The following is a 22,450-nucleotide window of genomic DNA, read 5'->3' on the forward strand; positions in this document are numbered from 1 at the left end:
TCTCAAAAAGCTCCAACTCCCCTAACACCATATCTCTATCCCCCTCATCATTCAAGAGCCTATGGAAATACGACTGTCATCTTTTCTTAATGAGGGCGTCTTCTACCAAAACTATATCATCCTCTCACTTAATGCACTTTACCTGGTCCAGATCATGACTCTTTCGCTTCCTAACCTTGGCAAGCCTAAACAAACTTTTCTCACCGTCTTTCTCCTCTAACCCCTTATACAAACTTTCAAAAGCTACTAACTTAACATCCATAACTAATAACTTGTACTCCTCCCTGCTCACCCATTTCTCTTCTTCATCCTTACTTTCAACCAACTTAGCATAAGATTCCTTCTTCGTCTCCACCTTTTTCTTAACATCTTATTTCCACCACTAATCCCCCCGGTACCGACCAGACCAGCCCGTCAAAACACCTAACACCTCCCCAGTAAACTCCCTGATGCAACTAACAAACCTATCCTACATACTATCCATATGACCCTACACTCCTACACCCCTTTCCTCTCCAAATTTGCCCTTTTCTCTAAAGCACTAACTGAAGTCAGCTTGCTCCACCTAATACTAGGTCGACCTTTCCCACCCCGCCTCAACTTTCCCTTCTTGATAATCAAGTCCATCACTAGGAGTCTATGCGGGGTCATAAGATTCTCACTTCAAATTACCTTACAATCCTTACTCAAAGATCTATCCCTCTTCCTAAGAAGCAAAAAGTCAATATGAGTTATGGCTATCCTACTATGAAAAGTAAGAAAATTCTCTTCCTTCTACAAAATGTTGAAATTTAATACCATCAATCCAAAGTCCTTCACCAACTCCAAGAGGGCAGCTCCCTTATATTTATGAATATTAATAGAGAGATTTCAATCTGTAAACCTTTTTATGACAACCTTGGTAAAACCCTATCCCAAAATCCTTGAGAGGTTTTTAGAGAGTGTTTTGATCTTTTAAAGTAAAGAATGAAAGTCTAAAAAGTGTTATAAGTTGTGGGGTCTTAAGGGATTAGGGTAGGGAATATCTAAAACAACCTCAACTTAATAGTTGTAAAAAGGACAGAGTATGATATGACTAGACCCCTTACTTATATCCACATCATACGAGTGGTACCTCTCTTGTAACTTGATCAATATATTGGACATCACATTGTATCTAACATACTACTTGTTAGCTTAACTCGTACCCTAACCATATGAATAGTACCCTTCATGTCGGACCCTAAGTAGAATATAAAAGGTTAAACACTAGAAAATATATAATTTGGACCCTACCTCATGTATTATGTACAAAAGACTCGTATAATGTCTTCTCATACCAATAAATAAACTTGGCCAATATGATACTTACCAACATAATACTAGGTCTTAGAACCATACCCACACCATACGAGTCAAGGGTGTGAGTCGTATGATAATTAGAGGGTTCAGGACATAAGAAGTTTGCAAGAGCCAAAGTTCAGGGTGTTTCACTATGGACTGGGGTAAATAACTATGTGGCTTATATTTTGAGATTATTTTACTGTGGTATGCCCATATGGGTCTTTTATTTTGTTGTTATTTAGATATTATATATTTCATATAAGGTGGCTTTGCTTGGCATCATTTGGTGTTATTTGTGCATTTAAATTCCTTAATTGCAGATATAATGCTCGTGTGGGGGTTTGTTTTTATAATATAGTATTTATGTGATCATTGGTTAATTTTATATTGATAGAAATAACTAATTAGGGGTTTATATGATATTAATGTTGTCTTACATTCATATTTATTCAAGTGGTGCCAAACTAGAGTTTATAATCATGAATTATAAATGTATTGTGTTTATTTCTGAGTTCACTTACATATATATATGTTGGGTGGATTTGTTATCATCATATTGAGTTTATTATAAAACTTACATCCTTATGCTATAAATATACATTCATAAGATCCTGGTACTATTAAGAAACATAATTTTAGTAAGAAAATAAGACATTTTAATGGAAATATCTTTGTGAATATGAGCCAAAGAGGTGAGTTGATATTTATATATGAGTTATAAAACATTAGTTGTAAACTCCCTCATGGGTCCTACTTGGGATTTGCATTAAATGGATGTATATAGAAAGTCATGCAATGGCTTTCACTATTCATCTCATCTATATTACATTGTATTTCATTTGGATAGGCATCTTTTATGATATCCTTAGTTTTCTTCACTTGTGTTTAGTTTTAGTTTATTCTTTGTGTAAAATTATATTATATTCATTTTATGTATATATATGCACACACACACATACATATATATATATATAAATATTAGAACTATAAATTGAGATAGTGTGAGCAACCCTTTAGGACTATCTTCTTGCAGGTGACATGCTTATAGTATATTTTACTTATCTTGGTTACTACTTTTCTTAGTCTTTATATGATACGTACTACGTACAAGTGGACCACACTCATCCCTACTCTACTTTTAATGTAGATCTAGGTACGAGTACAGGATGCGACAACTGATTTCATATAGATTTGGAGCAGTTTTCAAGGTACTGGGTAATCTAGGGTTCTTAGAGTTGACTCAAGACCTCCTTTTATCCTACTTTATGTATTAATTTTATTTATTAGGGATAAACCTGTATCTCAGATTCTATAATGTACTAGATGCTCTTACAACTTGACACTAGATTTTAAGGGACTTACCCAATTTATTTTAGACTTTTATTTTACTTGTATTTCTTATTTTGATTTACTTGATTTGGGAATTTTCTCATTGGTTTATGTTTTAGACAATTTCATTCTTCCTCAATCAGTTTGGGTGATTATCTTACTTATCAATGTTATGATACAATAAGTGACATCTTGACCCTTTTTAGGTCATAACTGATTTGTATTTGAGCTAGGTTCACCAGTCTCATAAGTGGAAGAGTAGTATATCTATTTGAGTTATATGCATCAATAGGTAGATCTTTGTATATTTCTTTGAGGGTCTGTAAGATGTTCTTATAAAAAAACTTCTCTATGTTGAGCTGTAGTCATGAAGATTGTTCTTACCTAATATTCTTAGTTGTGTTTCGATCTTTATTTCATTAATGGTAAGGCCTATATCTCGAGAGGTTAGTGATGTTAAGCCAGCACCTAAGAATGTATCCTAGACTAGAGGAAGAAGTAAGGATCATGGTCCACCCAAAGGTTGAGTGAAAAACCCTAAACTTAGACCTTTAGAAGAATTTCGTAAGGTGAGTACTCTAGAAAATGTATGAATTAAAGGTATAAGTTGTATGCTAGGGTATTACTATGGCCTCACTCTCTTGTATGTTAGTCAGTATGTTTGGTTTCAGTTTTCTCCATGATAAGACTAAGCATCATATTAGTTGTATGGTAGGATATGAGGTGTATGATGCCAATTCATATGATGATTATTGTATAGCCTAGTTGAATCTATCTAATGTATAGGTTAGGGGTACTTCTAGTATCTTAGGGTAAGAGTTTGTCATGTGTTGTTGTATGATGATTAGTTTGGATGTCCATAGTGAAGTTAAGGGTATGAGTTAAGGTACCACTCATATACTAGGGTACGGCTAAGGAAGGGGTGGTCGTACCCTCTTCCATGCATAAATTTAACTTTTGAGTTGCGGGTATTCCAGATATTTCCCATACAAACGCCCTTATGTCCCAACATTATATAATACTTGGTGGCCTATAATAACTTACTTGGTAAGATAGAAAATCATCAAAAACACTTGCTAACTCACTCTTGAAGATTGGAGGCTAAGGTTTCTACAAGTATTCTTCAAAGGGCTCAAGAGTAAAGTTTACTTCCGTCAATATTCTTGTATAAGGAATGGACTCCTCCTTCATTGTTAGTTCCAGCTAAAATCATGGTTTTATGTGTCTTAAGCATTGATTACAAATCATAAATGAGGGTTTTGAAAACCAATATAGAGGGTTTTGGATGCATATTGTTGAGTATTGTTTACTTTTGATTTAAATTATGTTCTCACATATTTTTGGTGGTGGTTTTGCATATATGGGTGCTTGTTGGTTGTGTTTTAACAAATGGGTCATGTGTAACCCTAAATTTATGGTTTAAACTTTGGCTTTGGTCTTGGTAAAGATATGCCCGGAACATGTTTGATAAAATGCCTATGAGAATGTTTTACTGTATTGTTTAACTTTCATTAAAGATATTGCATGGAATGGTTTTGTAATGGAACCCTAAATTGGTTTAAATGGTTTTGAATTTCTTAAAATAGTTTTGAATGGTTTGAATGATTTAGGATGGTTAAATGGTAAGGCCTTGGGGGATATGAATTTGATTTATATGAAAACCTTGTGGGGTACATGGGAATCCACCAAGTGAATGAAATAATGAAATTGGTTTAAATGATTAAGCTCTTGCAGGGTACATGAGAAGCCCCCAAGCGAAACTTATTAATGAATATTTGAGGGGTACACGCGAATCCCTAAGTAATCTTAATAATGATTTACTTTCAGGGCACATGAATATCTCCTAAGAAAATGTAATAATGTAATCTATAGGTACATGGGAATCCCTTCTTCTTAACAATTATGGATAAGGACATCTCTTTGAAGCTATAGTTAGTATAACAATACCACTACTTATAGCATTGGTTAAAAATAATTGGAATTGGTGATTTGACTATGTGGTAATAGTTTTAATTGGGAAATAATGGTGATAGCCAAATATGAAGGTGAGAGTCCGATGGACAAACACTGGATACTCATGTTTGCTGAAGTAAAGATTGGTCATTGTGACCATATACTTATGGGGTATGTGGGAATCCCCTAATACTTGTGTATATGTATCATGGAGAGTGAAGGGTACACTAGAATTCCCTAGTCCTATGGTATCTCTTGTTTGTGCAGATACATGCATTGGGTCCCATCCAGGGGTAACATTATAAAGCCTTGAGAGTACACCCCGTGCGTCACATGGTGCTTACAGTCCTGAGGGACCACAAGCTAAACCATGACTGTTATCTGCTATGAGCATTGAATAATGATCCTGAAATAAATCTAGATATAAGTTGAATTTCCATAAGGTTATAAATCTAAATACTGATAAATAATAACATCTGAAAACTAAATACTGTTTGAAATAGACTTGTCTGAAAGTCTCTAACTGAACTGTCTGAATATGGAGTTGATGGGATAAGCCCCCAACTAACTTAAACTACTGAACTACTGATAAACTAAAATACTAAATAAAATAACATCATCAATAGATGAGGACTCACTAGAACATCTACGACTACTGACTAGATTTTCCTAAGTGCGATCGGGAACCTGTGCATCCAAACATATGATATGAGATATCATAGTGCAAAGAAAGAGTATGTGTCAGTACATGGAATGTACCGGTATGCTAGATGAGGTAAGTCTGAATGTTAGGGTTCATATTCATAAACAGTAACTGACTGAATATAAGAGTACATGGATAACATAAATTACTTTAAATATTGAGTATGTAATACTATGCATATATGTATACTATAACTGAGCTTTTCTGAAGCTAAGTACTGAGTTTTATAACTTAGTAACTGATATCTAAAGTTATTGATAAATGAATTACTGATACTGAGTAACTCTATTTGACATTCTTGATTCTACAGCACTAAACTGAATTCTAAATTCAGACTGAAATTGAGACTGTAGGAGGTAATCATCTAACCGATATGCCACAAATCTAAGATGATAGAGCTCCAACCTGTGACCCCAGTTGGAAGGGTGCTAATACCATGCCACGAGTACTAATACTAGAAGAACAAATGCCAAGCCTAATTGATGGGTAACACTTTGCGGAACCAAGCCTAATTTAACGGGTGACCCTTGCAAGTTAGTCAAGCGTCGTTTGATGGGTGACTCCTCCTCCTATGCTGGCTACATATTTTTAGAGTACAAGGAATGCTACTAACAACTTTGCCTCTCTGATGGGGAAGCCGTCATCTCTACACTCACTCGGTGCTAAATCATACTCCAAACTAAAAGATATTGAACTGAGTATACAGAACTGGATTGGACTAATACTAATTTCTGTAACTGATTGAGTTCTACTAATTTTTGTAGCTGACTGAATTCTACTAATTGTGACGACTGATACTATTATGTAACTGATACTGGCTTTAGGCAAATACCTCCAAAAATCCATAGCATAAAAAGAAAGACATAACATAATCATAAAGGAATAAGAATTCTTGCTTGCTAACAATGCACTCATTTAGACATTTTGTCAAACACTTGATATACATGAACTTGTGCATGAATGGGATCACATAATAACATGTCTTGCTTTCACTAGTCAATTCAGATAAGCATGTCATTATAAACTTGTAGGGCATAAACTTATACATGATTGGGACCACATAATAATATGTCATGATTCCATTATTTACTTTACATAGGCAATTTAGCAAACACTTAGGGAGCATGGATCATTTACATGATATTAGCCAACACATGAACATCATGATACATTAATCAATTTGTAAATTCAAAGTTTTTTCAAGATAATCACATATTCATTACACGTGCTATTCAATTTTCATAAAACTTGCAATTAAATTATGGATTAAAACCCAACTAATATCATGAACATGAATTCAACCTAATTCAAACATTAAAATCATGAATCTGAGATCTTGTTTGTTTAAAAAGGGTTCTTGGACTTCATGGGTGAAAGGAACCCATGAATAAACACCAAACATACCTCAGAAGATTCTTACTTGAAGGTTCTTGGAGGATTTCTTGAGGATTGATCTTTATTCTTGAAGCTAGAGTTTTTTTCTCTTAAGAGAGAATGTTTTAATTCTTGAGAAAAATGAGTGAATAATGAGATAATAGGTTATTTAGGGTATAAATCCCGTGTTTATGCGGATTTGGAGTTTTGAGAATTGACAAAACAATCCCTGAAATTAAATAACAAAGGATGAAAATCATGATTTTTTACCTTGGCACGACGTGGTACAATTGCGTTGGCTCATTGGAAAGTGGACAACTGGGAACTGGGAACTGAGTTGGTGGTGGGACGCGCCATTATCATGGGGAAACACTACAAAAGTGAAAATTGGGAAATTAGCTGGTGGCGCGATGCGGTGGTATCACATTGGTTCATTGGAATGTGACAATTCCCTTTTGGACTGCCTCTGCTATGCACTGAAATGTCGGGTGGTACAGTGTTTCACAAAAATGGCTCTAACTCTTCGCCTGAGTATAGGATTCGGATGAATTTTATATCATTGAAAAGATGCCTGAATTTCCTACTTATTGACGACCTCTAAACAAGAAAATATTTAGTATTTCAAATTTTTTTATATTGGATAACTTATGGACTAGAGTTAATTTTACCTAGGGAAATATAGGGTATTACAATATCTCCCCCTTGGAAACATTCTTCCTCAAATGAGACTGATTAAGATGAGGAACACTGATAGACTGAGTTTACATATTTTAAAAACATGCATAACTGATGCATGACTACCTGATTAAAACTACTTATATGCTAAGTATACATATTGGCCATGCATATCTGATGCATAAAATACATGACTAAACTGATTAATGAATGCATGACTGAACATGTAAAGGTAGGGAATACCAACTTTACAATTATAATTTAATCATGGAACTGAGTAAATCTAAGGAAGATTGTCACCTTAAGTTGAGTGTACTAATGAAACTGAGATCATTTACTGAACACGCATGAATGGGAATATGAGAACATGACTGTGTCTGAAACATGATACATGAATTAACTATTGTGAACTGAACTAATTTCCTTGAATACATCCCATGCCATAGGAATGGTCATACGGTTGAGATTGGAATGAGAGATTCGACTTATGAGTACCCATTACTTCAAACTGGATCTTGTTACATAAAGAGAGAATAGAACGTTTAGGACATGAAAGCTTCGGGTTTATAGTGAATCTCCCTCTTGGGACATTATGTTCCCCTAAGAATACTTACTTGGCTGGGATTCTGATGATAACTGAGATGGTGTACAGGAAACCTATGAATTGAATCATGACTGAATATCTAAGATCTGAAACGAAGGTATGATAAATGAACTAGGTTGAATTCATAACTACTAGGATTATCCATCTTGGAAAGGACATATTTGGGAGACTTTATATAGGGAAACTAGGCAGAATGATAGGAAACCATAAGAACTAGTCGATCGAACTGCTAAACAAGATTCATGGCTTTACGGATTAACTTATACTGAAAACTTATACTTAATTGGAGCATTTATTGAAACTCTTTCTATAAATTTCTACTGACTTTAGGGAGCAAGGAGATCTTGACATGGTCTAAATAAGGCATCTGAATGTGAATTCACCACATGGCTAAAATTTTGTAATATGGGAGCTAATAACTCTACCTACTAAGGTCTGAGATGGACTAAATTCTCCCACTATGTTCAAGCCTACTCAAATCTCCAAAATATATTTAGCCACTTAAACATTAACATGATATTCAAGCCTCTCTTCATAACTTCAGCCTTATGTAAAACAAGCATGCAACAATCTTTTCTTAACATGAAATATTTACTCTCTCCCTTCTAACCAACTGCTTATCACTACATTGTTTAAAAGGAGAGTTCGCTAAAGGTTAAACATAAGCACCTGAAGTATAAATAGACACTATACTTAACTTGACAGTTAAATGAGGCCTGAGGAATAGAATATCAACCTTATGTATTTATCAAGAGATCTAGACTGAGGATATACATGACATAAATCTGAATTTAACAGATCAATAGAAGTATAGCATAAGTCATGAAAATTGAGCACACTGTAAGGCTAGAGTACATGAGTCATGAGTTGCATGACCTAAGTTTAGAGTTTCTGTATTCATTGAATATGATTCGTAATACAAAGGACACTAGAACTCCTTATACTAGAAACTGTAAACCTACATGATTTTCGATAATATGCACAAATAGGAACTATGATCATAGAGCTGACATATAAGGAATGAGTTGATATTGTGATAGATGAAGTGCAAAACTTTTCACTGAGGTAAGGACAGGTTGGGCATTAACCTCTCCTACTGCTTCTCTACACATACTAACGTTACTACTAAAATATGAAAATCTGACTTGGTTACTTGTTGTATCATCTCCCACTTAGCTTAAAGTCATTATTCTAAGTTTGTGAACCTCTCAATAAATTCTAAATCAAACTAAAACCACTTAACGCTAGAGCTCAAGATTCAATAATACTCATAAACACTAAACTCATTCTAAAGGAGTACTTCTGATAATGTAAGGTCTACCGCTACTGCTTTCTTTTGATACATGATTCTTGCTTTCTACTGCCCTTACAATCATCACATAGAAATCCTCATCACTAACTAACTTAGAATTCTTAACTTTTTTTTCTATCAGTTCAATCTAGAGATTCAAACTTAAATCAAGTAAAAATGAGGTACTGCCCCTTCATTCAAGGACTGATTCATCAAGAAACTAAAATAAAATGACTTTATTACTGAAATTAACTGAAGATTCTCTGAAATACAGTAATCAAGCAATTGTATACTCGTCTTGCTGGCAATATATTTACGTACTGAGTTAAGCACTAAGAAAGGTTCTATTAAGATTTCTAGCCTAACTTGAAGTTGACTGCAACGCGAGGAGTTACAAAAGACAGAGAAGCTCCTGGATTTAATATGGCATAAATATGTAAATGGAAGATCTGTAATGTACCAGTAACTACATCAGCAGAACTTTCCTGATCTTTTCTGGATTGAAGTGTTTAAATCCTATTTGGGCGTTGCGTACTAGTGGCACTGAAAGTAGCACCTTGCTGGTGCGGGTGATCGAACTGAACTAAAGAATGGTTAGACTGACCCTGTTGGCACAAATCCCTTCCCGTATAAGCTATTACTCTGCACTCCCACATCATATGGTTTGTCTTACCACATAAAAAATATACATCACTGCCAGCTCTACATGCACCAAGGTGATTTCTACCATATTTTTCTCAAAGCGGATGGGTACCACCACTACTCACACTATCCTGGGTTTTGGAGCCAAGTTTCCTATCTCGACTGTCATTCCTGATCTTTGGTACTAGCACACTAGCCTAAGACAATGCTGGAACTAAAGACTTTAGGCTAAACTAGAAACAGTTACCACTCTCTTACTTAGGCTGATTGAAATTAAAATTACCTGTTCTAGCTCTTTTATTCTGTCTCTTATTCTTCTTAAGCTTCTACTCTTTAATATCTTGAGCATGGACGATAAGTATATATATGTCCATCTCCTTAATCAACATCGCAGTTCTGCACTCCTTAATCACACTATCTGACACCCCAGACACGAACTTGCTCATTTTGAACCTACTGTCTATTAGTACATGGGGAGCATACTTGGAAAACTGGATAAACTTAAGGGAGTTCTATTTAACACTTATACGGCCTTTCTTGATATTTATTAAGTCTAACACCTTGGCTTCTCTTAGCTTTAAGGGAAAGAATCTATCTAGAAAAGCAGTAACAAACTCTTCCAACTCTACGGGCTCTGTATCTGTGCCAATGTCTACCTTTTACTACTTTAAACACATCTGAGCTATATCTTGTACCTGATAGGCAGCTAACTCAGCGCTCTCACAGGAAGTTGCTCCCATGATATCTATGATTTTTTGAACATGATCGAGGAACTTCTATGGATACTTTTCTGACTTAGATCCTGAGAATTAGGGAGGATTCATTTGGGTGAAGTCTTGAATCCTGGATGCAGCATATTGTCGACTGGGTTGGCCAGAACAACAACTGGCCATTAATTTTGATTACGACAAAATAAGCTAGAGTAGTGAATGTAGCTCTATATTCTGCATAGGTGACATGCTCATCCAGGGATCTTTCTAAATGGGCTAAGGTGCTGACTGATTTACAGTGCTCCTTCTGTTAGTCCTTTTGGGAGGCATATTTTATAACCAGAAGGAAGAAAAATATTAGGATAAGAATTTAACTTGAGATTATGCTCACTAGCATGACATGAACACTAAAAGAAGGGAAAATTTTCCAAAAGACATCTCATAGCCTCTTGTCCGTAAGTGTGGTAAACTACACTCCGATGTATAAGACTCTACTAGATGCGTCTTTCAGACTCCTTGGGACTCTTTTTAACCTTAGGCTCTGATACCAAGTTTGTAACGCCCTGAGAGTACACCCTGGGCATCACATGGTGCTTATATTCTCGAGGGACCACAAGCTAACCCATGACTGATATCTGTTGTGAGCACTAAATATTAATACAAAAATAAATGCAAAATTAAGATGAATTTCCATAAGGTTCAAAATCTAAATACAGATAAATAATAACATCTGAAGACTAAACATTGTTTGAACTGGTCTAGACTGAACGCCTCTCACTAAACTGTCTTAATATGGAGTTGATGGGATAAGCCCTCAACTAACTCCAACTACTGAACTACTGATAAACTGTGATACTAAAATATAAGTACATCCTTAATTGATGAGGACCCACTACTAAATCGGTAACTGCTGACTGGATCTTCCTAAGTGTGGTCGAAAACCTAAGCATCCGAACCCATGATATGAGACATCATAGCATAAAGAAAGAGTATGCATCAGTACGTGGAATTTACTAGTATACTAGATAAGGTAAGGCTTTATGCAAGGGTTCATATGCATGAACAGTAACTGATTGAATAATAAAGAGTAACTGAATATGATAGAACATGGATAAGTGAAACTACTGTTAAATACTGAGTACGTAATACTGTGCATATATGTATACTATAACTATACTTTTCTGAAGCTAAGTACTAAGTTCTGATAACTAGTAATTGATATCTAAATTTACTGATAACTAAATTACTAATACTGAGTGATTGTGTCTGACAGTCCTGATTCTATAAAACTAAACTAAATTCTATACTGAGATTAAAACTGAGATTGTAGGAGGTAATCATCTAACCGATATACCCCAAATCTAAGATAATAGGGGTCCAACTAGTCATACCTATTAGAAGGGTGCCAAATACAGTGCCACAAGACTAAAACTGGAAAACCATAATGCCAAGCCTAATTGATGGGTGACACCTAGGCAGAGCCAAGCCTAATCTAATGGGTGACCCCTAGGAGGTAGTCAAGCCTAGTTTGACAAGTGATTTCTCATCCTGTACTGGCTACGTAGTTTTGGAGTACAAAGACTACTACTAACGTCTCTGCCTTTCTGACAAGGAAGTTGTCATCCCTGCACTCACTTGGTGCTAAATCCTACTCCTAACTAAAATACGCTGAACTGAGTATACAAAACTGCACTGAACTGATACTGAGTTTTTTGAGTTTTCATGAGTACTATTAATGACTGAGTTCTGTAGCTGACTGAATTCTACTGATCATGACATGGCTGCTACTATTTTGTAAATGACATTCGCTCTTAGTAGGCAGCTAGATTGTCTGGTATTTAATTCCCCTAAGACACGATAGTATAAAAAGAAAGACATAACATGATCATAAATGCATAACAATACTTGCTTGCTAACAATGCACTCATTTAGACATTTTGTCAGACACTTGATATACATGAACTTGTGCATGAATGGGATCACATAATAACATGTCATGCTTTCACTAGTCAATTCACATAATCATTTCATCAAACACTTGTAGTGAATAAGAATGTACATGATTGGGACAACATAATAACATGTCATGATTCCACTATTTACTTCACATAGGCAATTTAGCAAACACTTAGGGAGAATGGATTATTTACATGATAATAGCCAACACATGAACATCATGATACATTAATCAATTTGTAAATTCAAGGGTTCATCAAGATAATCACATATTCAAAACACATGATATACAATTTTCATGAAACTTGCAATTAAACCATGGATTAAAACCCAACTAATATCATGAACTTGAATTTAATCTAATTCAAACACGAAAATCATGAATTTGAGATCTTGTATGTTTAAAAAGGGTTCTTTGACTCATAGGTGAAAGAAACCCATGAATGAACACCTAACATACCTTAGATGATTATTTATTGAAGGTTCTTGGAGGATTTCTTGATGATTGACCTTGATTCTTGAATCTAGGATTTTTGCCTCTTGAGAGAGAATGTTTTAAATCTTGAGAAAAGTGAGGGAATAATGAGATATTAGGTTATTTAGGATATAAATCTCGTGTTTTAGATGATTAGGGATCTTGAGAGTTGACCTAACAGCCCTTGAAATTAAATAACGAAATCTAGAAATCCCAATTTTCCACTCCAGTGCAATGCGGTATAGTCGTACCAGCTTATTGGAAAGTGGACAACAGGGAACTGGGCTTGTGGTGCGACGTACCATTATTGCGGAGCAACACTGGAAGAATGAAAATTAGGAAATTGGGTGGTGGAATAATGCGGTGGTATTATGTTGGATCACTAGAAAATAACAATTGCCATTTGGACTGCCTCCGCGACGTGCTAAAGTACCAGGTGGTATACTATTTCAGAAAAATAGCTCTAACTCTTCGCCCGGGTATTGGATTTGGGAAAATTTTATATCATTGGAAAGCTGACTGAATTTCCTATGCATTGGCAAGATCTAAACTAGAAAATACTTAGTATTTAAAAATTTTTACATTGGATAACTCATGGACTGAGAGTTCATTTTAGCATAAAAAATCTGGGGTATTACAAACAATGGACGTATAGAGCCCGTGGATGGATTATGAAGGTTAAGATACACATACCCAGGTTAATGATTTTAAAAGAATTTTAAACCTAGGTCCCTATCCCGGCATGGATTATATTTATATATCTATATATATGTATGGTTGTGAATGCATATGATTGGTTGACTTTTTTTTAAATATTGGTATTATTTTATCTTTATCCTCAGAGCATTCTAGTGTTCACCCACTAAACCATCTTTGATTGGTTGTATCCCCACATGATGCTGGAATCGGTTGTACTACTCTTCCTGGATAGTGATCAGATTTAGTGATCATCTCAGTTGGATTAAAGTGCTGAATTTCCCCAATTTGAAAGGCTCTACTTCATGTCACGGGCTACTTTTCATATTTGTTTGTTTTAATAGATTTGGTTTTTGGCTATGATCGGGGGAATGTCCTGACTAGATATTCTTTGGTTTTGTTTAGAGGCTTTGAATGGACAACTGTGGACTTGGGTACGGAATGGTTATTATTTATATATAATATACATGGGATTATTCTTTTTCGTTAGGTTGATTAGTGATTAGGTGGATTTACTTGGTTGGGTTGGTCTCAATATAGACTTATCCCAAGGTCATCACATTGTTAAATATATTATCTTATTATATATTTGTAATTCATTCAAATCAGGGTATACTATGGTTAGTTTAATTCAGAATCGAGGGTAGTCTCTAGTTCCAGTTGGAATTGAGATGCCCATTACGATAATGCCCCAGTTTGGATCGTGTAATTGACGACTGGCACAAGGAGCTGCCCTAGCTAGAGGACGTTCTAAGCAGGCTTTTCTCAAGCCCGGGTTTGTCTATTTTATGTAAGATTATCAGATAGGGAATGTGATACATCTAAGGTCCTACAGGGTTTAATTGATGCCCTAGTGTTTCAGGGTCTTTTAGTTTATCTCTTGAGCTATTTAAAAGGCATTCCCTTTAGTGTACTTGTTATTTCTCAAATTTTGGGCAATGTTCCTATAACACCCCATGTTTTTGGGATAGAATTTGAACCATCATTTCTACGTGCTTTGAACAAACCAAATGATTCTTTTTCAATATGAGTTTGTGATCAATTCTATAGTGTGGAAACATCTTTGATATGAATTGACATCATAAATATCTCCTAACTCAAATACGTGTTCAAAAATTTTTTGTCGATTATGTTTTAGAAAACATTTCAACTTGGGTAACCATCCAATGACCCTTACATCTTGAATATAACAAGATAGGTGGCCTACTATATACCAAATGAAAAATCTTAGGGTCTTCTTTGCAACACATCTAGTTTTACCTTGATCAGATATTAGAGTAGAAAGATATGCTTATGCTTATTTTACTTTAGAGTGTCTATCTGTAAAAAAATAACAACTACGCTGATGATCTATCATCTACGTGAAAAGTCATCAGCCATTACCAGAAAATGTCAAAATCCATCTTGAAAGTGATGAATAGGGTGAAAAGATATCACCTAATTGACAGGCCATCAACCTTGTTGTTAATTAAAGAATTTCTACAATTTTCTTTGTTTCTTTAGGGGTATTTAGGTCTTTTCAACACGTAAAATTCTCCCTCATGTTTTAAAAATGCTAATATACTCTATTATCTTTAGGTATACAAATGAAAACTCAGCTTTCTCCTTTCAAAAGACCAAAGTGAAGAATGCTAGGGTTTTCTTAAGGATTGACATCTAATGCTTCAAGGATTGATTTCTCGCTATAATTCTTGGTATCTCTGGAATATTACTCTTTCACAAATATTATTTTATCAAAAACACGTGTTTATAATTGCACCCATGTGATTTTATTGATGATTTTAAATAAGGGTTGAGGTTATTGAACATTGTTGAATTAATAGATTTTCCCATGGCTTTTATGTATCATGTATCGTTTGAGATTACAGTTTTGAACATGTGGCGTGCATAGGAAGAGTGAATAAACTAATGGTTCAAAGTTTTTCCTAACTTTGTGAATATTGATAATTGAATTGGTATAACCCCAACCCAATCTTGTGAAATTTTCTTTGATTATGAGTATGTAAACTTAACTATCTTCTGAATTATTGCTTGGAATAAAATGACTAATAAAACATGAAGATATTTAAATTGAACCTTAGGGTTGTGGATTACCCATATTAATGAATTATTGAATCGAGTTCATGAATTCCCTCTTGTGATGGGTAGTATATATGGCATGATAATGTTAGAATTAAGTGAATTTGGTATGATGATTCCAATAAGGTGACTTAATGAATTAATTGGTTTAATTAATGGGAATATGTGAAGAATGTCTAAATTGGGCATAATGGGGGTTGTGTAGCTAGTCCATGAAAATGGAGTTCTTGAGGGACCAATAATAGAAAGCAAATTTGCTGACACGAAGGTATATTGGTTGGGTGGTTTGAGTTCCCCTTGATTAGGATCAAGTGTTTCAAGTCCTCTTTTCTTATGACGGGGTAGTTTGAGTTGCCTTTATTAAATTACTGGGTGTTCAAGTCACCCTTGATTTATAACTGGGTGATTTGAGTCCCCTATGATACATATGTACATATGATTATCCTCCAGTTTTTATGGCAACATGCACTGGGGCCCTTCCAACTTGGAGGGCTAAACCCATATTGCCCGAGGGTACATTATAGTGATAATTAAGCTACACAACCCAGGCTAATGTTTTAAAGTTCATGCTAAGTCTTGTTTCCAATCCCAACATGTGATATATCTACGTATATGTGCATATGAATATGTGCATTTATTTTGAATGATTTTGAATAATTGTTTGTGGCATTACTTTATCTGTTCCCTGAGTTACATGCTAGCACTCAACTGTTAACTATGTTCGGACTTTATATCCCCACCCGATGTAGGATACGAAGACACTTCTGCATTTCCTGAAAGTTATTAGGTTATCATTGGATAGCTCATGAGTCAGATTGAAGTGGCAAGCTTACATTTTTTTGAAGACCTTAATATAATGATTGTTGTTTCTTTTTCATCTCAGACTATTTTATTATTTTTTTTGGATATCATCGAGGGCATGTCCCAACATAGGTTGTATTTTAGATTTTTATAGGCTTTATGAATAACTAAGGGTTGGGATGTTGTTGAGTACTTACAACCTAAATATGGTTTCTCTATTTTATATGTATGATCTTTTGGATTTTCTTCCACTATTATATAAGTGATTTATTCTAATTGACTAGGCAAAGAGGGTGCTCTCCAATCCTCTATGGACACTAGATACCCATCATAGCCTGGAGCTGGTTTTGTTCTTGAAAAGCTTGGTATTAGAGCCTAGGTTCAGTGTCCTTAGGTGTCCACAAAGTCGTTTTAAGTAGTCTCCTTTATAGGTGTGTATCATGCCACACTTATAAGGGGGAGGCTACAATGCATTTAGGAATGTTTCACTTTTCATGTGTTCTATTTTGGGTTATAAAGTCTAAGGACTTAAAAGTCCTCTGATCCCCATTTGTTTGCATTTCAAATCTTTCTTCCTTGAAGATCTGATTCTCATGGAAACTCCTTCGACCCACCTAAGGAAATCGTGGATGAAACTCATCTTTGTTATATGATATAGACCCATCTATGTCCCCTACTTCTGAATAGCCCCGTGGAGCTCTAATGAGTGGTGAATTTGGAACTTATCAATATCTGAATTAGCACACACTACTATGATATAAAGGTATGAATGAGACTATTTTGTAATTTAAATGCACTAATTCCCATTTTCTACAGGTACAAAAAATACTGAGAATAAAAGAAATAAAATGGGCTAAAAAAGAAGTAAAAAGAGAAGATAAGTGCAAAAGCTAGAAAATCGTGTTGGTTGGGCCTAAGGTATAGTGATCAGAGGTTGGCCACTGCAATCACAATAAGTCAATAAAGTCAGAAGGCCGAAATTGTGGTTAACCCAAAGCTATCATGGTATAGCAAAATTTCCAGCTTAGGGAAAAAATGTCCCTCCACACTGCCGATCCCAACTCTCACAAGAAGGGATCAAACCCCTCATTAGAGGATATCCATCATTCAACAAACCTACATCTCATCCCTAGTTTAGGGTTTTGTAATTTCTTAGAGCATGGAGCAAAACATCTATAAATCTTGAGCTAAGAGGACATTAGAGTAACTTCTAAGTGTAGATTTGGAATCACCCATTGAGGTTTCATTGGATTCTAAAGTGTGGTTTGACCTCTCTTTATTTTTGTATGGAAAACTTTAATGGTGATATTGGTTAATTTTTGTTTGTTATCATTATGATTTGCTAGATCTACCTCTTGGGATTATGCTAGAATAGGATGCAATTATGTGAGGGTTGTGATGTATTTAGGTATATTTAGCTTGTTGATGATGGGTTCTATTATTGCTTGATTAAGTTGGTTGGTATTTGTGGGTGAAAACCCCAAATTCCCAAAATGGGTTGGATGGATAAAAATACTAGATCGTGAAATGTCAAACTATCCTTCAAAGAGTGTTTTAGGTGAACTTTAGGAACCCACCTCATTCTTGAGAGAGGGATATGGGAACCAAATCAATATTAATTTATGGTTATGTCTTGCAAATTTTTTACTATCTTAGACATAAAGGTGATTATAAGGTTGACTATACCATGAGTATCATCCTAGAAATAGAAATACCCAATTGAGATATTTAGTGGCTTTAATTGACACACCATTAGGTTCTCGAAAGGGCTAGTGAGTGATATCTTTGAGGTTTTATTAACAAAACTAGCCACAAAGACATTAAACCTAGTCTACCACATTATTAGTGATTCTATTTTGCAAAGAATCATCATGATCCCATACATAATTTGCCCTTAGGAAAGTATAGTCCCAAGATCCATTTTAATTAATTCTACTCTAATTATTCTTAGTCTCGAATTAGTCTCGTAGAAGCCTAAGAATTACTTTCACGTCAGAAAACATTGGACACCATCAAACCATCTTGTACCATGGGTTTTAACTTAGCAAGCAACTTTTATTTTGAACTTACTTAATCACCACTCAGATTGTTCCTCATGGATTTGACCCCGACTCTTAGTTGGGTTAATATATTCACAATGATTGCCTTGTACTCAAATTGAATTGTAAGTTGAGGGTTATAAAAAATAGCATCATCATCGGGGAACAATTTGGCGTATTGAGTTAGTTTGAAATCTTAGCTTACTTTCTTGACTTCAAACTTGTAATTATTTGTTTGTGATTTTTTTCCTTTTGTTAGATAGTTTTTTTTTTGTTTATTTGTTTGTTATCAGGGCATCTAGGAATGAAAGTGATTTTGGTGGTTGGAGATCCTATTGTGACAATCAATTTCCATATTCTAATGGACCCTTCTTTGGCAAGATTATATATATGCTCTCCAGAGAGAGATATGTAGACCATCTCAATTATGTAAGGAGTATTATTGATCTTTATATGGCGGTGGAGATTGATATTGGAGTGATTGACCTAATACCTCCTCCCCCCATTATGCTAACCCAATTGCTAGTTCTTCATATGGTTTTAATAGGTCTTATGATAAAGAAAAGGAAGAATGAAGCACCAGTAATAGTGGTGTTGAAGCAATGCTTTAACTAATCTTAGATTTTGTGGAATCAATAAGGGATAGTATACATCTCATGCATCAATCCATGGGGGCATGTAATGAGGAGATCACAAGGATAGAAGAAGTGGGCGTGGAGGCTAACCTCTCAAATACCATGGGTTTTCCTACTCTTCAAAATAAGATCGCAGCCTGAGGATTGCACTCGTGATACCACGATCGTGTCTACTATGCCACCGTCGTGGCAGCTACTCCAACCTACACATTGGTTATACCTGCAGTTTTAGGGAGCCTTTTAACCCTTGTTATTCTTTTATATTATGTAGTAAGGTTATTACAAGTCTTATAGTTATTGGTGCGGCCCTACCCTTGTATGTAATCATCAATTTATAATACTCGAACATAGTTCACTCAAAGAAAGGAAATTATGTGAATTAATTGTTTTCATTGCTTAGTTTTCTAATACTTTTAATAATGATTGTGGACGATCCTTTCCCTATGAGTGACTATATTCTTAAGAAAAGCTCGTCATGATAGAGTTTTGAGTCATGGGTGCAGGGCAAGTCTAAGTACCCATTGCACTAAAACTATAAATGCAAGGAAAATTTTGAGTAAGTATAACATTTGAGAATTTGGGATCGTCCTCATACCTATGGTGAAGTCTGAGTAGCCATATGGTTTACCTGTAGGAAATCCAAAATGTGTGACTAAAGCTTTGGTTGTTACATTGTTTAGAAAATTGTACATAGTGAGAATGCAAAACAAACAACCTCCTTTGCCTAAATTTTTTCAAAAATTCAATGCGCCTGGACGTGAGCAACTTTGTAACAAAACATTTTCTGGCTCTACAAATTTTTGACTTGTGAATAGTCATATATACTCCTATTTGTCTCTAACAGAAGGGGAAATTGAGCCTTCTTTGCAAATTTTTCATGCCATGTGTGGTGAGCTATTTGCATTAATCTCTTATATTCTTGTGTTATCTAGAATTTTCCCCGTTAGTCTCTCAAGGAAAATTTGGATTGTATTCGGTTGGAGAAATGATCTTAGGCCATCTTTGTGACTTTGAAAACCACTTTATCCTAAAAAGTCTACTATGAATGAGTGTAATCCCTAGTTACCCATTTTGAGCCTTTGAACCTTTCTTTGCACACACATAAAAGTCGTGAACCCTTGTTTTTGTCCCTCTTTCGAACCATACCCCCTTTAATTTAAAATAGCAACTTGAGGCTAAAATCCTAAGTTCACGGTGGTGGAGATTAATGAAAGTAAGTTTGGGGTCACAAAGTTTTTATTGAGATGCCTAAGTACCCAAGAGTTGAAAACAAATGAATAGATAATGATAGGGTCAAGCAAAGGAAATAATTACATGAAAAATGCAAGAAAAACAAATAGAAGAAAATGGGTGAACAAAAGAGTCAAAAAGTAGGCATATGAAAAGAGAAAAGATCAAAGAGGAGTGGCCCATAGTTGAAAAGACAGATTAAATAGTGTTATGCAGATGTTCAAAGAAAGATGTAGCCATGTTTTTCCCAAATGATATCCCACCCTAACCTAAACCTACATTATAATATCAAAAAGTCCTTTGAGATCTTCTACCATTTACTTTCTTTTTAGTGGCGATTGAAAATAAGGGCAAGCCTACGGTATGGTACTTTTAAGCATCGAGAGTTCTTCAGAGAGGTAGTGTTTTGCACTTAAATTCCATGTTGCATACTTGATGACTTAGTGTGTTGAATATTCTTCCTTGTGAGGAGTCATGTGAAAAAGTTGAGGTAGGTGATCTTGTCATCATCACCCAAAAAATGAGGCAAAAAGGAGTATAATGTGGATGTGGTAAAAAGGTGAGTCATTTCTAGAGTATTAATGTTTGTTGCATGGTTATTATTTAGAGTACTGTGCATATTTTCCAATTGCATTTCATGTTGTTGGGCATCTTTAAATTGATTTTTCCCATTTGCGAAGAGCTATGTGTGGTAGCAATCAAGCTGATGTAATTGGGATCACTGAGCAATAAAGTTTGGGCACATAATTAGATTGTCTCATGTGAAATGAAGTGGTGTTGCTTGAGGACAGACATACATTTATGTTGGGGTGTTGATGAGTGGTGAATTTTCCACTCATCGACATCCGAATTAGCACACACTAAAATGCTCTAAAGGTATGAATGAGATAATTTTTATATTTAAATGTACTAATTCAGATGTTTGGAAGGTGCAAAAATTGCTGAGATTAAAAGAAGCAAAGCGGGCTAAAAAAGGAGAGAAAAGGAAAGATAAGTGAAAAATTTAGAAAATAGTGCAGGATGGGCCTAAGGTATCATGATTGCAGGTTGGCCATCGTGATTATGGTAAGTCAATAAATTCAGAAGGCCGCGATCACAGCTAAGCCAGTGCCATCTCAAGATTGCATGATTTCTAGTCAGGGGCAATATTATCATTCTACATTACCAATCTCAAACCTCATAAAAAAAGGGCTCAAAACCATCATTAAAGGATATCCATCACTCTACAACCCTACCTCCTATCCTTAGTTTAAGGTTTCGTAATTGCTTGGAGCTTGGAGAAAAAATTGAACTAATCTTGGCTAAGAAGACATTAGAGTGACTTTTAAGTGTAGATTTGGCATCAACCATTGAATATTCATTGGATTCTAAAGTGTGGTTTACCCTCTCTTTATTTTCTTATGGATAATTTTAACGGAGATATTGGTTTATTTCTATTTATTAACATTATGATTTGCTGGATCTAACACTTGGGATTATTTTAGAATAGGATGCAAATGTGTGTGGGTTGTGATATATTTGTGTATATTTTAGTTTGTTGATTAAGGGTTCTATTATTTCTTGATTAAATTGATTAGGATTTGTCGGTGAAAGACCCAAATGCCCAAATGGGTTTGATGGATGAAAATCCCAAGCTCTTGAAAGCTCAAACCATCCTTGAAAGAGGGGTTTTAGGTAAACTTTAGGAACCGACCTCATCCTTAAAAGAGGGATGTGGGAACCAAAGCAATAGTAGACAATTTATGGGTATGTCTTTCCAATTTTTCACCATCTTAAAAATAAGGGTGATTAAAAGGTTCACTATACCATGGGTATCATCCTAGAAATAGGGATACCCAATTGAGCTATTGGGTGGATTTAATTGACACACTCGTTAGGTACTCGAAATTTTAAATGAGTTATATCTTTGAGGTTTTGTTGAAAAATTAGCCTCAA

Source organism: Capsicum annuum, chromosome 11 (assembly GCF_002878395.1).
Source record: "Capsicum annuum cultivar UCD-10X-F1 chromosome 11, UCD10Xv1.1, whole genome shotgun sequence".
Lineage (NCBI taxonomy): Eukaryota > Viridiplantae > Streptophyta > Magnoliopsida > Solanales > Solanaceae > Capsicum > Capsicum annuum.